This window comes from Callithrix jacchus, chromosome 15, assembly GCF_049354715.1.
Source record: "Callithrix jacchus isolate 240 chromosome 15, calJac240_pri, whole genome shotgun sequence".
In the NCBI taxonomy this organism is placed as follows: Eukaryota; Metazoa; Chordata; class Mammalia; order Primates; family Cebidae; genus Callithrix; species Callithrix jacchus.
This window is the reverse complement of record NC_133516.1, coordinates 65,249,809-65,265,026: the sequence shown is the minus strand read 5'-3', so window position 1 is coordinate 65,265,026 and position 15,218 is coordinate 65,249,809. Positions and strand designations below refer to the sequence as shown.

At 38.7% G+C, this 15,218-nt stretch overlaps 1 long non-coding RNA gene across 9 annotated transcripts in view; it reads left to right on the top strand.

Annotated features, from left to right (window-relative positions):
- LOC118148048 (uncharacterized) overlaps positions 1-15,218 on the top strand; it is a 155,776-nt gene that overhangs the window by 84,181 nt on the left and 56,377 nt on the right. For 8 of the 9 annotated variants that reach the window (XR_013527461.1, XR_013527463.1, XR_013527462.1 and 5 more), the window contains 2 exons: positions 12,770-12,981; positions 14,493-14,713. This is a non-coding gene — a long non-coding RNA (uncharacterized LOC118148048). The remainder of the gene's footprint in view (positions 1-12,769; positions 12,982-14,492; positions 14,714-15,218) is intronic. The other variant, XR_013527467.1, reaches the window with a different exon arrangement.

Genomic DNA, 15,218 nt, shown 5'->3' with positions numbered 1-15,218 from the left:
ATATCTGATATTCTTTCTTCTGCTTGGTCGATTTGGCTATTGAAACTTGTGTATGCTTCACGTAGCTCTCGTGTTGTGTTTTTCAGCTCCATCAATTCATTTATATTCTTCTCTCAGCTGTTTATTCTCATTAGCATTTCATGTAACCTTTTTTCAAGGTTCTTAGTTTCTTTGCATTGGGTTAGAACATGTTCTTTTACCTAAGAGAAGTTTGTTATTACCCACCTTCTAAAGCCTGTTTCTGTCAGACTCATTCTCCATCCAGCCTTGTTCCCTTGCTGGTGAGGAGTTGTGATTCCTTCGAGGTGGAGACGCATTCTGGTTTTGGGTGTTTTCATCCTTTTCACACTGGTTTCTTCCCATCTTTGTGGATTTATCCATGTGTGGTCTTTGTAGTTGGTGACTTTCAGATGGTGTCTCTGAATGATGTCCTGTTTGTTGATGATGAAATTATTTCTTTGTTTTTTAGTGTTCTTTCTAACAGTCAGGTCCCTCTGCTGTAGGACTGCTGGAGGTCCACTCCAGACCCTGCTTGCCTGGGAATCACCTGTGGTGGCTGCAGAACAGTAAGGGTTGCTGCCAGTTTCTTCTTCTGTTATCTTTGTTCCAGAAGGATATCCGCCATATGTCAGCATGAGCTCTCCTTTATGAGGTGTCTCTTTGGATATATAGGGATCGGGGAGCTGCTTGAGGAGACAGTCTGTCCCTTATAGGAGCTGAAGTGCTGAGCTGTGAGCTCCATTGTTCTGTTTAGAGCTGCTGGGCAGGTACGTTTAAGTCTGCTGCAGCAGGACTCATAAGAGCCTTTTTTCCCCAGGCGCTCTGTCCTGGGAAGGTGGGGCTTTATTTGTAAGTTCTTGATGTGCTGCTGCCTTTTTTGGGAGATGCTCTGCTCAGCAAGGAGGTAATGTAGTCACAGTCTGCCAGAAAAGGCATTGTTGAGCTGCTGTGGTCTTTGCCCAGCTGCTGTGTGGACTTCCTTGTGGTTTTCTTTATAGAGGTATAGTTAGAACTGCCTTGGTAATGGTGGTCTGCCTCAGTAATGCAGACTGCCTCTGTAATGGTGGACTGCCTTGGTAGTGGTGGACTGCCTCATTAATGGTGGATGCCCTTCCCCTGACAGAGCTGAACCATCCTGGGTCCAGCTGTGCTTGCTGTGAAACTCTCAATCCAGAGTGTTTCAGATTGCTGGTCTTTATGGGGGTGGGACCCACTAAGCCAGATCACCTGGCTCCCTATTTCAGCCCCCTTTCTTTCAGTTGGATGGATGACTCTGTCTCCCAGGCATTCCAGGTGCCAGTTGAAACAGCTGCCCAGGTTTGTGTGAGATTTTGTGCGGAGACCCACTGTGCCAGCTGAAACAGCCATGCTGGAGACTCGTGTTGCTTTTCTGCCCAGGAATCTCCTGGTCTGTGGGCAGTAAAAACTCGTTTGGAAATGCAGTGATCACTCACCCTCTGCACTCTCACTGGGAACTGCACTCCAGAGCTGTTCCTATTTGGCCATCTTGGATCCATGAGCTTGAATGATTTTTAAATGTATATCATGTAGACTATTGCTAACAAAATTGTATTGGATTAGGAAATTTTGTTAAAATCCCTCTTATCAAAAGAAGTAATAATATGAGCTGAGAGATATGTTAATTTGCTTCACTATACCAATTATTTTACTATCCATATATATCCCATAATGTCATGTTGTAAACCTCAGATATGAACAATACATTTATTTTAAAAATCTATATACATTAAAGTTCTCTGTGAATCTAGTTCTAAGGATTTCAACTAATCTGTAGTGTTATGTACCCACCATTATAGTACCATACAGAACAGCTTCACCACCCTCGAAAAATCCTCTACATTTCATTCACCTAGGAGTCAACCCTGTCTTCACCTCTCAAACCTTTGGCAACCACTGATCTTTTTACTACTGTTATACTTTCACTTTTCCAGAATGCCATATGATTGTAACCATATAGTATGTAGCATTTTTAGAGGGACTTCCTTCACTTAGCAGTATACATTTAAGATTCATCTAAGACATTTCATGGTTTGATAATTTACCTCTATTCCATTATGTGAATATATAATTATCTATATAACATATATGTAACATTATATTTCCATATAAACAGAATAAAATGTAATTTAAAAATAAGGCCAGGTGTTGTGGCTCATGCCTATAATCCCAGCACTTGGGAGTTTGAGACCAGCCTGACCAACATGGAGAAACACTGTCTCTACTAAAAATACAAAATTAGTTGAGGATGGTAGCACATGCCTGTAATCCCAGCTAGTTGAGAGGCTGAGGCAGGAGAATCACTTGAAGCTGGGAGATGGAGGTTGTGGTGAGCCAAGATCATGCCATTGCACTCCAGTCTGGGCAATAAGAGTGAAACTACATCTCAAAACAAACAAATAAATAAATAAATAAAAAGAATATAGCACAGTAAGTTAATTCATTCCACATTTATTGAAGGACATTATGCTTGCTTTCAGTGGTTAGTGATTATGTATACAGATGCTATGAAGATTCACAGGCAGGTTTTTGTGTAGAGAGAAGTTTTCAGATCATTTGGGTGAATATCCAGGAGTATGATTAATGGGTTGTGTGATGAGACTATATTTAGCTTTGTAAGAAACTGCCAAACTTTCTTCTAAAGTGGCCATATCATTTTGCATTCCCACTAGCAGTATATGAAAGTTCCTGTTTTTCCACATCCTTGCCAACAATTGGTATTCTTATTTTTTTGATTTAGCTATTCTAATAGGTGTGCATTGGTGTCTCATTGTTCAGTTTAGAATTAACTAATGACAAATGATATTGAGCATTTTTATATATTCACTTGCCATTTGTATATCTTCTTTGGCAAGGTGTGTGTTATTTTTAATCTGATCAACTTTTCCAGCCCTGCAAATCTCCCTTTGCTTGTTATTGTGGCTTTTGTCTGACTTTATTATAACAAAAACAAAACTTTTTGGGACCTTCAAGAGGGTTGTGCACTTAATTGGAATACATGGATAGAAGGAACCTGTTTGGAACCTGTTGGTCTGTAATAACTAATGGGTGCTGAAACCTAGTCTCTGAGTCTAGAGTTAAAAGGACATGAAGTAATTCAGGTGTGACTTGAAAGGATCTCTCATTGGCCCCAACATCTTTATTGAATCTGTATCATTTTTCTGTTTTGTGGCATTTGTGTTCCTGTTTGTCAGTTAGAGATCACTTGGCCATCTCTTCTAATGGCCACTAGAACTGTTCTGGGAGCCTATCATCCTGACTGAAGATCTAAGCAGTCCTTGGCTCTGAGCCATCTCTCATAAAAAGATATTCAGAATTGAGACAATTATTTTGAATGACTCAAGGCTCACTGTTCCTCTCACATTTGTAGAAATTCTAGTATTTGTTGCATACTCACTTAGTTCCAGTTTGATGGATTGACTTGCTGAAAATCTGGCAGGACTATTCAAACTCCCTGGCAGCTATGAAACTATGGCTCTCTGTCTAGAGTACAGCTTGGGTGGCAAAGAAAACTCTTGGCATGCTGCTTTACTGAGACTTGTAAACATTAATTAAGTGGACTGATGCATCATAATTCTGCTGTTTCATTTCCTTCTTTCAAAATACATGAAGGAGTTTTAGTTCTGGATGATAAACGACAAGAATCATAGCACTCCGCATTTAAACCAAATAAGCTCAATGAGGGTATACAATTCTTGCAATTACAATTTTACTGTTTTGCATATATTCACAATGGAAGAAGAAAACAAGGAGACGCAGGCTTCTTGGCTTGCTGAATGGGAGCTCATAAAACTATGTGGGGCTCTGGTTGTGTGACCATTTGAAACTCAGTCCCAGCTGTGTCTGTGGCTGGTTCTATCACTCTGGACATAATGTTGGCATCTCTGGGCATTAGTTCCCCGGTTGAAAATGAGTAAGTGGAGGCAGATGATATCTGTTTTCCTTTCAGATGTATTAATAATATGTGATGATAATACATTCCCAGAACAGGCTGCAGTCTGTTCAAAGGGGAAACCAAAAGAGCTGGTAGTGGGGCATTTATGAGAGATGTATTGACTCTAGGTAGCCACCAGGGAACATCCAGGAGCACATCTACAAAGCAGCCGAACAGCTCAGAGCTTGTAAACCAAATTCTTATAAACTGAAACTTTCTTTCCTAGTGACAAAGTATCAGAGCTGTACACTATCATGAAAAAAGTGATTCCTAGAGAGAAAAAAAAGAAGATCCAGGATATTATTACTTTTAGCAGCAACATTTAAAAGAACATACTAAATATATCTTTGACATTATTTCACCTTGCATTAAATTAGACTTGTGTTAAGGTAACAATTGTATAAGTTTGTGAAAATAATTTATTTTGGTTATGTTTTGACATTTGCAAGCGTGGAACTAAAGCAGAAAAGACCAAGAAACAAACCCCTCGAACACCAAATGGGAAGGAAGTATTGATTTGTTCCGCTGGGAGAAAGGTGGCATAGTTGCCCAAGAGCCAAGTTCGAATTCACAAAGAAAGTCCCTGCCCTTTTAAAGGCTTCCAACTCTAGAAATTACATGTGAAAGGATCTTGGGCTTACAACTCTATGTGAAAGGGTCTTGAGTTTACAACTCTGGAAATTACATGTGAAAGGGTCTTGACCTATGAAGTAGGTGTGTGGTGGGGATTTGATCCTGTCTAAGCAAAAACAATGCCTTCTGGAAAGATTCCTCCATACCATGCCTGCGATCTATAGGAGGGCAATTAAGGTGGCGCCCGGTCTGCCAGCCTGTACTTCTATTGAAATGCAATGTGGAAGCCAAGGGGGAGGTGGTCTTAGATGCTTAGGTCTCCTTCCTCAGGACCAGAGTGATTTCAGTGATCACAGTTACATACTGAGTATGCCACCCCAGACATTCAGAATTGCCATTCCTAAGTTTTGTGGGTGTTTAGCATTCAAAATATAGCTTTCATTCTATGACATGGCATCCTTTTGATGTCTTAGGTTTTTGAATTAAGGAGTGGGGCCTTAAATGGGGGACTAAGAATTCAACTGATCAGAACAGTGTAAGCCTCATTGGAAACTAGCAAACTGGCTAATGGACCAGGTGCCTCAATCTCGTATGTTTGATTACCTGAGTCAGCCTCCTCATGTCAGGCAGCTCTGGCACTTTGGCCAAGCTACGGCTCGGGCCTCAGGTTGTGGTCCATCTACTCAGGGAAACCTCTTAGTACAGTGTCCTCTACTTCTTTTCAGAAAATCCTTTCCTCTTCTTGTTGGCTTTTCATTGAGACCTTCATCTGCCTAGCTCCCTTGACTTGTCACTCAGGCTTTCCTGTTCACTGATGTTGCCAACTCAGTCATACAAGCAAATGCATTTCTATGTCTACCTCTGGATGGCAACCATTCTCATTGCTGACCTCATCTCTCTACACCACCAGAAATGCTTCCAAGCTCTCACCGGTGTATTTACAGGTTTACTCTTTTATTAGTGGTTTGGCACTTAGTATCTTGTTGATCTTCACTGACTGTTAATTGAACAAAATGAATTAAAATCAGAGAAAGAAAGAAAAATCAGACAAAACTTAGGCTAAATTGCTGGTGAATATAAAAGCTACAGTGTAAGACAAAGCTTTAGCTTCCAGAAGAGGTTACGAAGAATAAACAAACAAAAAAACAGAAAAAGAAGAGGAAAGAGAAGGAGGAAGAGGAGGAGAAGAAGCAATGATAATTTTGTGCCAGAGAAAACTGGAGCTAAATATTAGAGACAGACTTGTGTGCTATCCTGGGCTCCCAACTAGAAGAGAAATGCACAATATAATGTGTCGATATATTATATGAACTCATCCCACAGCTCATTTATGGCCAAACATCTAAAACTCAGCCTTTACATACAAATAGGTTCTTTAAATGCTGTTTGCTTTGCATATCATAGAAACAAATAAAATATAATAAACAATTTCTGTTTGGAGTAGCCTCTGGCAATTTGGACAGGATGACTGGGCCAACTTTAGAAATCAAAATAACTTGCAGTTTCCAGCATAGCTGATATTCAGCCAGTCTAACCTAGCAAAGTCTTACTGAAGTTTTTTGTTTTGTTTTTTAAATGGCACATCATTCTGACTTGCTTCTGTCTGGATTGGGCAATGTTTCTGCTGTATTGTCTGGTACATGTTTTAATTCTCACCCTTAATTTTGAGGAAAATATTCTCCCTCCACATCTTTCTCTTAGAGAAGGCAGCAAAAATGTATGGATGACCTCTTATGCACCTCATAGCTTCTCTTTAAAGTAGAGCATTTGCCTCATTATATACATGAGAAATTGAGGTTTGTGTAAAGTCAAGTGTTACTTAAGGGCACATTATTTTTTTTGTGAGATGGAGTCTTGCTCTGTCATCAGGCTAGAGTGCAGTGGCATGATCTCTGCTCACCGCAACCTCTGCCCCCTGGGTTCAAGCGATTCTCCTGCCTCTGCCTCCTAAGTAGCTGGGACTACAGGCACGTGCCACCATTCTCAGTTAACTTTTTGTATTTTTAGTAGAGATGGGGTTTCATCATGTTGGCCAGGCTGGTTTTAAACTCCTGACCTCATAAGCTGCCTGCTTCTACCACTCAAAGTCCTGGGTTACAGGCATGAGTCACTGCACCCAGCCCAAGGGTGCATTCTTAAGAGGCCAAGTCAAGAGCTGAATCTTGGCTCATTCATTTTATTCTCCTTTTATTTTTCTCCTTAAGTAATCACATTCCTAATCTTTCCCTACCTTCTTATGAGAGTCCAGAGTTATGTAAAAGTATGTCCCTCATCTTCACATGTTTAATTCATTCTGCCCCAAACCAGGCATAAGGTGAAAGGGATAGGCAAAATCATAGCTCCAAAGCTTCAGGGATAAAATCACTATATCATTGTCTTTTTGTTACTTTAAACATTACTATCTTTCTAGTTACAAGAAAACACACACATAAACACCCTCTAAAAAATATGATGTGGCTACTGCTGTCTCTCATTGTCTTTCTCTCTTGGTCTCTTTCTGTGTACTTTTCTGAACTATTTTGTGCCTTTTTGAATCATAAGCTAAGTTTTGTGGCAACAATTACATTTTTGCAGCTTATTTGATCCATTATTTCTATTTTCAACTTATTGCAGTCTACCTTCAAGTGATATTTAAGGCCATATATAGGGCAAGCATCCTAAAACATGGTACTTCCAATTCCACTCTTCTGTCCTTTGTGCTATTGTCATACATTTTTACTTTTACAAATGTTATAAACTCTACAAAACAATGTCACAAGTTTTCTTTAGTGGCTTTTCTTTTAATTCCATTACAAGAAAGAAAAAAAATTATGTTTACTTTTATTTTGGCCATATCAGATCTCTTTATTTCTTTATGTAAATGCAAGTTTCTGTCTGATTATACTTCTGCCTAAGGGACATCCTTTGAAATTTCTTAGAGTACATGATAGCTGGTGATAAGTTGTATGTTAATTTATGAGCCCAAGAAAGCCTTTATTTTGATTTTATTTTTAAGTAAATTTTTATTTTAGGAAAATTTTAGTCATATGGGAAAAATGTGAAGATGGTATAGAAAGTTCCCATATACTCCTCAACCAGTTTCCCATTAGTATGTTAATGTTCTTATTAGTATGGTACATTTGGTATAATGTTTATAAGTTATTATTACCTTACTTGCATATAAAATTACTCATGAAATATAAAAGTTATATTATCATTACTATATTAGTATGGTATACCTGTTAAAATTAATAGATAAATATTTATTGTATTATGATGGTAACAGACTGATTCACTCAGTTTTTACCTAATGTCTTTTTTCTGCTCTGGAATCCCCAGGATCCCACCCAGGATAACACATTACATTTCGTCAACATGTCTCTTTAGGTCCTCCTGGTTGTGAGAGTTTCTCAGTCTCTCCCTGTTTGTGATGACATTGACAGTTTCAAGAAGTACTGGTCAGTTGTTTGGTAGACTGTCCCACAATTGAGTTTTCTCTGATGTTTTTCTCATAATTGGACTGGGGTTGTCAGTCTCAAGGGGAAGATCATAGAGGCAGCATGACTTCCGTACAGATTTTTTTTTCCAAATTTTGCTTTGTTTTACTAGACTATTATTATTATTATACTTTAAGTTCTGGGATACATGTGCAGACTGGGCAGGTTTATTACATAGGGTATATATGTGCCATGGTGGTTTGCTACACCCATCAATCCATCATCTACATTAGGTATTTCTCCTAATGCTATCACTCCCCTAATGCTATCCCCTCCCATCCCCAACAGGCCCCAGTGTGTGATGTTCCCCTTCCTGTGTCCATGTGTTCTCATTGCTCAACTGCCACTTATGAGTGAGAACATGTGGTGTTTGGTTTTCTGTTCCTGTGTTAGTTTGCTGAGAATGATGGTTTCCAGCTTTATCCACATACCTGAAAAAAACATGAACTCATCCTTTTTTATGGCTGCATAGTATTCTGTGGTGTGTATGTGCCACATTTTCTTTATCCAGTTTATCATTAATGGGCATTTGGGTTGGTTCCAAGTCTTTGTTATTGTGAACAGTGCCACAATAAGCATACACGTGCATGTGTCTTTATAATAGAATGATTTATAATCCTTTGGGTATATACCCCGTAATGGGATTGCTGGGTCAAATTTCTAGCTCTAGATCCTTGAGGAATCACCACACTATCTCCCACAATGGTTGAACTAATTTACACTCCACCAACAGTGTGAAGGTGTTCCTATTTCTCTACATCCTCTCCAGCATCTGTAGTTTCCTGACTTTTTAATGATTGCCATTCTAACTGGTGTGAGATGGTATCACATTGTGCTTTTCATTTGCATTTCTCTAATGACCAGCGATGAGCTTTTTTTCATATTTTTCCTTGGCCACATAAATGTCTTCTTTTGAGAAGTGTTTGTTCATATCCTTCTCCCACTTTTTGATGGGGTTGTTTTTTCATTTAAATTTGTTTAAGTTCTTTGTGGATTGTGGATATTAGCCCTTTGTCAGATGGATAGATTGCAAAAATGTTCTCCCATTATGTAGGTTGCCTGTCCACTCTGATGATAATTTTCTTTGCTGTGCAGAAGCTCTTTAGTTTAGTTAAATCCCATTTGTCAATTTTGGGTTTTGTTGCCATTGCTTTTGGTGTTTTAGTCATGAAGTCTTTGCCCATGCCTATGTCCTGAATGGTATTGCCTAGGTTTTCTTCTAAGGTTTTTATGGTGTTTGGTCTTATGTTTAAGTCTGTACTCCATCTTGAGTTAATTTTTGTATAAGGTGTAAGGAAGGGGTCCAGCCAGTTTTCTCAACACCATTTATTAAATAGGGAATCCTTTCCCCATTGCTTGTTTTTGTCAGCTTTGTCAAAGATCAGATAGTTGTATATCTGTGGCATTATTTCTGAGGCCTCTGTTCAGTTCCATTGTTCTATATATCTGTTTTGGTGCCAGTACCATGCTGTTTTGGTTACTGTAGCTTTGTAGTATAGTTTGAAGTCAGGTAGCATGCTGCCTCCAGCTTTGTTCTTTTTGCTTAGGATTGCCTGGGCTATATGGGCCCTTTTTGGTTCCATATGATATTTAAAGTAGTTTTTCTCATTCTGTAAAGAAACTCAGTGGTAGCTTGATGACGATAGCATTGAATCTATAAATTACTTTGAGCAGTATGGCCATTTTCAAAATAATGATTCTTCCTATCCATGGAGTGTTTTTTTTTCATTTGTTTGTGTCCTTTCTTATTTCCTTGAGCAGTGATTTGTAGTTCTCCTTCAAGAGGTCCTTCACATTCCTTGTAAGTTGTATTCCTAGGTATTTATTCTCTTTGTAGCAATTGAGAATGGGAGTTAACTCATGAGTTGATGTTCAACTCTATTGCTTTCTAGATGGTAACTTGGGAGAAGTCTGTTAACTTTCTCCTAATTTCTATTTTCTCACCCTTTAAAATAAAAGTGAAAACATGTATATCTTAACCCAGCAAGGGGATTAAATTAATTTATGAATGTGAGAAAATGCTCTTAATTCCAAAGTTCCGTGAAAATGTTGACTCTTATTATAACGTCACATTCTGCTCCCCTGGGATAGGTGGGCCAGAATGATTGATCCATTCAATTTTGAAAGTAAATTTTCTCTCAGTGTTCATATGTGTTCATTCTCACAGTGAGTACATAGATTTGAACAGTAGCTTAGTTTGTTAATCTGTGTCTTGACATATTTGACTAAGAGGATTTTCTTTTCTTGCAAGCTGAGAAATGGAAAATTAGAAAGCTGTAAGACGTCAGACTTGAAGCAATGATCAGTGAAGGAAACACAAACTTAATGTGAATACCATAGAGGTGTAGCAAAAGCCAGATTATTAAAAAGAAAAAAAATTATAGCCTGAAAAGAAAACATATTTGTATATTTTCAGAAGACTTACTAGTCCCAAATTTACCTTCTGGATGAATGGTTTTATGGTGAGGAGACGAATTTTCTCTGCTACTTTTAACTAACTCTCTGATTTTAATCTTCAGCTCAGCTTCATTCTGATTGAAAGTAAAATTTCTGGCTTACAAACAATAAATGAGAACTGTGGCCACAAATCTAATGCTGCACTTGAGGTGACAATGATGTGACAAATCTTTCTTCACAGCTTGAGTTGACTGTTATATTTGGTCGTAATTTTCATGGACTTATGTTTGTATTTGTATATTTCTACTTCATCTTCCTTTTGATTAAAAGGGTATTAGAATACAGAGTGATGTGTGTGTTTGTGTGTTTGTATGTGCTTGTGTGCATGCAGGCATAAATGTGTACATCGGGAGGCAAAATTGGCATCAGCCACGCATTAAAATTCCTTCTTTCATCTTTCAATTTTGTCCCAAATAACTGTGTTTATGCTTCAATATACCATCTCTTAAACGTTGAGTACCCATCCCCCCAGAGAAATGCATATCAGATCAGAGATGACCTCAACTTTTATTTGGCGTACTATTAGAGGACCTAAAAAATTGTTTTGTATAAAATGAGTGCTAATTAATGTGTCCATATTGTTTATCATATACCTTTGTCTATTATAATTTCATAAGAACAGAATAAAACAAGGACTATCTAGGGCAAACTAGGATGTATGGTTACCCATCAACATACATTTGTCAATTCTGAACTGAATCTAGTCTTTCACATGGCTAATTTTTTTTTCTCATAACTTAATGAAACAGTCATCCTGGTCAAAAGAAAAAACATTGTACTTGATTGCAATAATAATATGAATCAACTTTCATTGAGCCCCTGTGTTCCCGGTTCATCTCATTAAATCCTTACCACAACACTATGAGATAGATGTGGCTATTTTTCTTCTCTTATTGATTGATGAGGAAACTGAGGCTCTGAGATGTTGAGTAACTCTCCCAAGATTACACCACTAGGTTCAGAGTGCTGGCTCTGGATTCAGAGCATCCAGGTTTAAATCTCAAATACAAAATGGGCATGGAATCATAGTTCAAAAAATATAATTTGTATAGCGAAACAATGTATTTAAAAAGTTTTGGCCAGCGCAGTGGCTCATGCCTGTAATCCTAACACTTTGGGAGGCCAAGGTGGGAGGATCACAAGGTCAAGAGTTTGAGACCAGCCAGGCTAAGACAGTGAAACCACTTCTCTACTGCAAAAATGCAAAAACTAGCCGGGACTAGTGGCACACACCTGTAGTCCCATCTACTTGTGAGACCGAGGCAGAAGAATCACTTGAACTTGGGAGGCAGAGGTCATATTGCATGATAGAAAGTATTTTTCTATCATGCAATATGACATTTTATGATACCTATTCCTTACACACCCAATATCCTCAAACCTCCTGGGTTTTCAGAAGGCAGAGGTTGCAGTGAGCTGAGATCACGCCACTGCACTCCAGCCTGGGCAACAGAGAGAGATTCTATTAAAAAAAAAGTTTTGCAAATGGTAAATTATTCTACTGTGAATTACATACCAATGTGTAGTTCTTTGCAGGATATAGTGCCCATTTTTCAGTTGTCACAAACAGGAGAGGGGATTGTTTTGGCAGCTAGTGAGTTGAGGCTAGGGACACTGCTATACATCCTATAATGCCCAGATGCCCTCTCACAATAAAGAATTATCCAGCCTCAAATGTCAACCATGTTAGGGCTGAGAAACCCTATGCTATATAAATACAGGTTAAGAAAACATGAACCTTGGCTTTTAAAAGCTCACAGCTTATGTGGGGAAATCAACACATAGGTAGATATTAAAAATACAATGCAGGGGCTGAGGGCAGTGGCTTTTGCCTGTAATCCCAACACTTTGAGAGGCTGAAGTAGAAAGTTTGCTTGAAGCAAAGAGTTTGAGACCAGCCTGGGCAACAAAGTGAGAATCCTGTCTCTACAAAACAAAAGGCAAAAACTATGCAGTGTTTCAGTAGAAGTGGTTCAGTAGAGTTGGAGAAATTCAGATCAAGAGAGAGAAGGGATGCAGCAAGATCTTGAGCTATTTAAAGGCTGTAATGTGAAAGAGAGAGGGCTTGTTATGTTTAACCTTCAGAAAAGGTGGGCCGATAAGCTCCTTGTGGGTATGAAGTGTGTGTTTCTCTTCAACTGTTACATCCTCATGTCTAGAACAGTGCCTGACTATGAACTAAGGCTTAATAAATGCTGATTGAATAATAAACAGATAAATGAATGAACTCAAGCATCCAAAGGCAGGTTTTTAAAAGTTAGAATTGAGTCTCATCGGAAGATTATCTGATTTTATGATGGTAATTCTCCAGGAGTTGGGAGAGACAGGCTCTTCTCTGTGGCTAGTGGCCAGCTGATGTTTGAAGGAAGGAGAGAAGACAGAGCCTCTTTTCTGCATCAGAAAATATTGTGAACACAGATGTGGGCTTTAGCAACCTGGAAGTGCAGACTTCTTCTAACAAAATGAACCCTATATGAAATTCTGGAAAGTAAAAGAGGAAGCTATATGGGTGACCTATTTGAGGTAGGTATGATAATAGCAACTGTTTCTCTTTTGTCAATTTGTCTTCTGTGTAGGATATATGTGTAGCTGGAATAAGCAATGAATAAACACACACACATGCACACACATATATAAATAAATAATTTTCTGTTATTATTATTAATTAGTCATCATATAAGGTTTGGTCAATGGAAACTCAAACATTCTTTCAGCAGTTACCTTTCATCTTTCTCAAATAGTTATTATCAAACAGAAAAAATAGAATAGTGGATTAATAAGTACTTCATGGAAAAATGTTAGATGGCTGTATTTTTAAAATTCATCCACTGAAATTATAATATCTGTGGTTTTAGTAAGTGTGGATGGAAATGGTATATTTGTTTTACTCAATGGGCCTGTCTATTTTCTATCATGCAATATGACATTTTATGATACCTATTCCTTACAGATTCAATATTCTCAAAGCCCCTGGGTTTTCATTAACTTGTATCTTTGAATTTTTGGAATGTGTGGGTTCTACAGTAATATATTTACAACGTGCAAAGATGACTTGCTGATTGCCACGCTGAACAGTAGCCTAGGGGCATGTCAAACTTTGATGTGAGCTGGTGTTTTCTATATTGTCCAAGTGTCTGTTTTACCTAAACGATCAAAGGCTGCTCTTGTCTTTTGCAAAATACAGCAGAAGCCTGTATTTTGTTAAAACACCAGAAATAAATGGAAATTAAAATGTCCAGGTTTTGACAGGTTCAAACAATAGTGTGATTAATGATTGCATTTCTGCCAAAAGGTGTCATTTTCTGCATTTTACTATTTATTCCATATAATACAAAAATACTAGTGCCAGTAGTAGTGTTTAAAATGGTTCAGAATTCCCGGATTTAGTAAATGAGTGAAGCTAAGTATTAAATATATTTCAAAATATAAATTTATAAGCACTTTGAAATGCAGGTAAAATGTAAATTTATGAACATACTAATGTTATATAAGCACTATACTTATCATGTAAAATATTAGCCATATTGATTTTCAGCATTCTTCCACTTCAGTCCTCAGCCATTGCGAATTCTTGCTCCTGGTTGACCTCAGGGGTGGTCTCAGCCCTTAGTCCTTCTCTTCCCTTAGCCTTGGTGGTGATACCTGCATGCTTTACAGGGCTTCTCTCACCAGCTTCATTTTCATTCTTGATGATGATTGTGGTGATGATGATGATTGGTTTTGTTGCTATTATTATTAGATAGGACATTAAGGAAAGATGGGAGAAATTAGGAGAGTTGCAGGAGCTCAGTGATATAAAGGGGTTGGGTGAGTTTGTAGTAAGGGCATTGAAGATGGTTATAAGGAGGCTGGGAAAAAGAAGGAGAGAGGGGCCAAAGAAAGGACCAAGAAAGGTAGAGAAAGTTACTGACTCATGTCTGAAATAATGTTATTATAGCAAGAAAATTCCTGGCATTGGTATGTAAAAATAACCAATTGAGTTTTGGTTCAAGTAAGATGTTATAAACCTGTTCTCTCTGCTCCTCTCTGCTAAGCACAACTGCAAACCCTGGAAATGGTACAAGAGACAACCAAAAGAAAACTCTGACAGATGATCAGAAGCAGGTTAGCTGGTGACAGGATGTTCTGAAGCCCCTCACCCAACAGAAGAAAGTCATCAGAACTGGCATTTCCTGATACCTGAACTAGCAACAGAAAATAGCTCAGGAACAGTTTTTCCCCCTGGACTGGACAAAAGTCCCTCTGACACCATCAGGTGAGCCTGATACCACCTGCAAGTGAGATAGATTGAGAGCTCTGCCAAAAACAGGAAGCTGCTTCTCCTTCCTCACTGGTTGACGACTCCCCTTTTATACCAAGAGATACAGAAGAAAGGTCGGCAGAGCTGGCAAGAGAGACTTAGGTATAGTAGGCCCTGTCTAGAAAATGTCTTTGTACCTACAGGCCCAAGACTTTTCTCCTGATCCCCAAAACTCCAGACAGGCACAAGAATCAGAAAAAGGAACCCAGTTACAGCAAGTGGCCTAGTCTAGGAAACCTTTTTTGTCCCCAAGGGCCAAGACTCTACTCCTTTGCTCACAGTCGGTGGTAGTCAGGGAGGGCAATGGCGAAAGAGAGCCCCTCACACCGTCTCCCATTGAGAAACACCTGGTGGCCCAGCCTGGGGAACCTCCTTTTTGCCCCACTGGGGCAGCACCATCAGGGACTGGAAAGGGCACCGTCATCAACCAGATAAACAAAGTAGATCAAAATAAAACTGC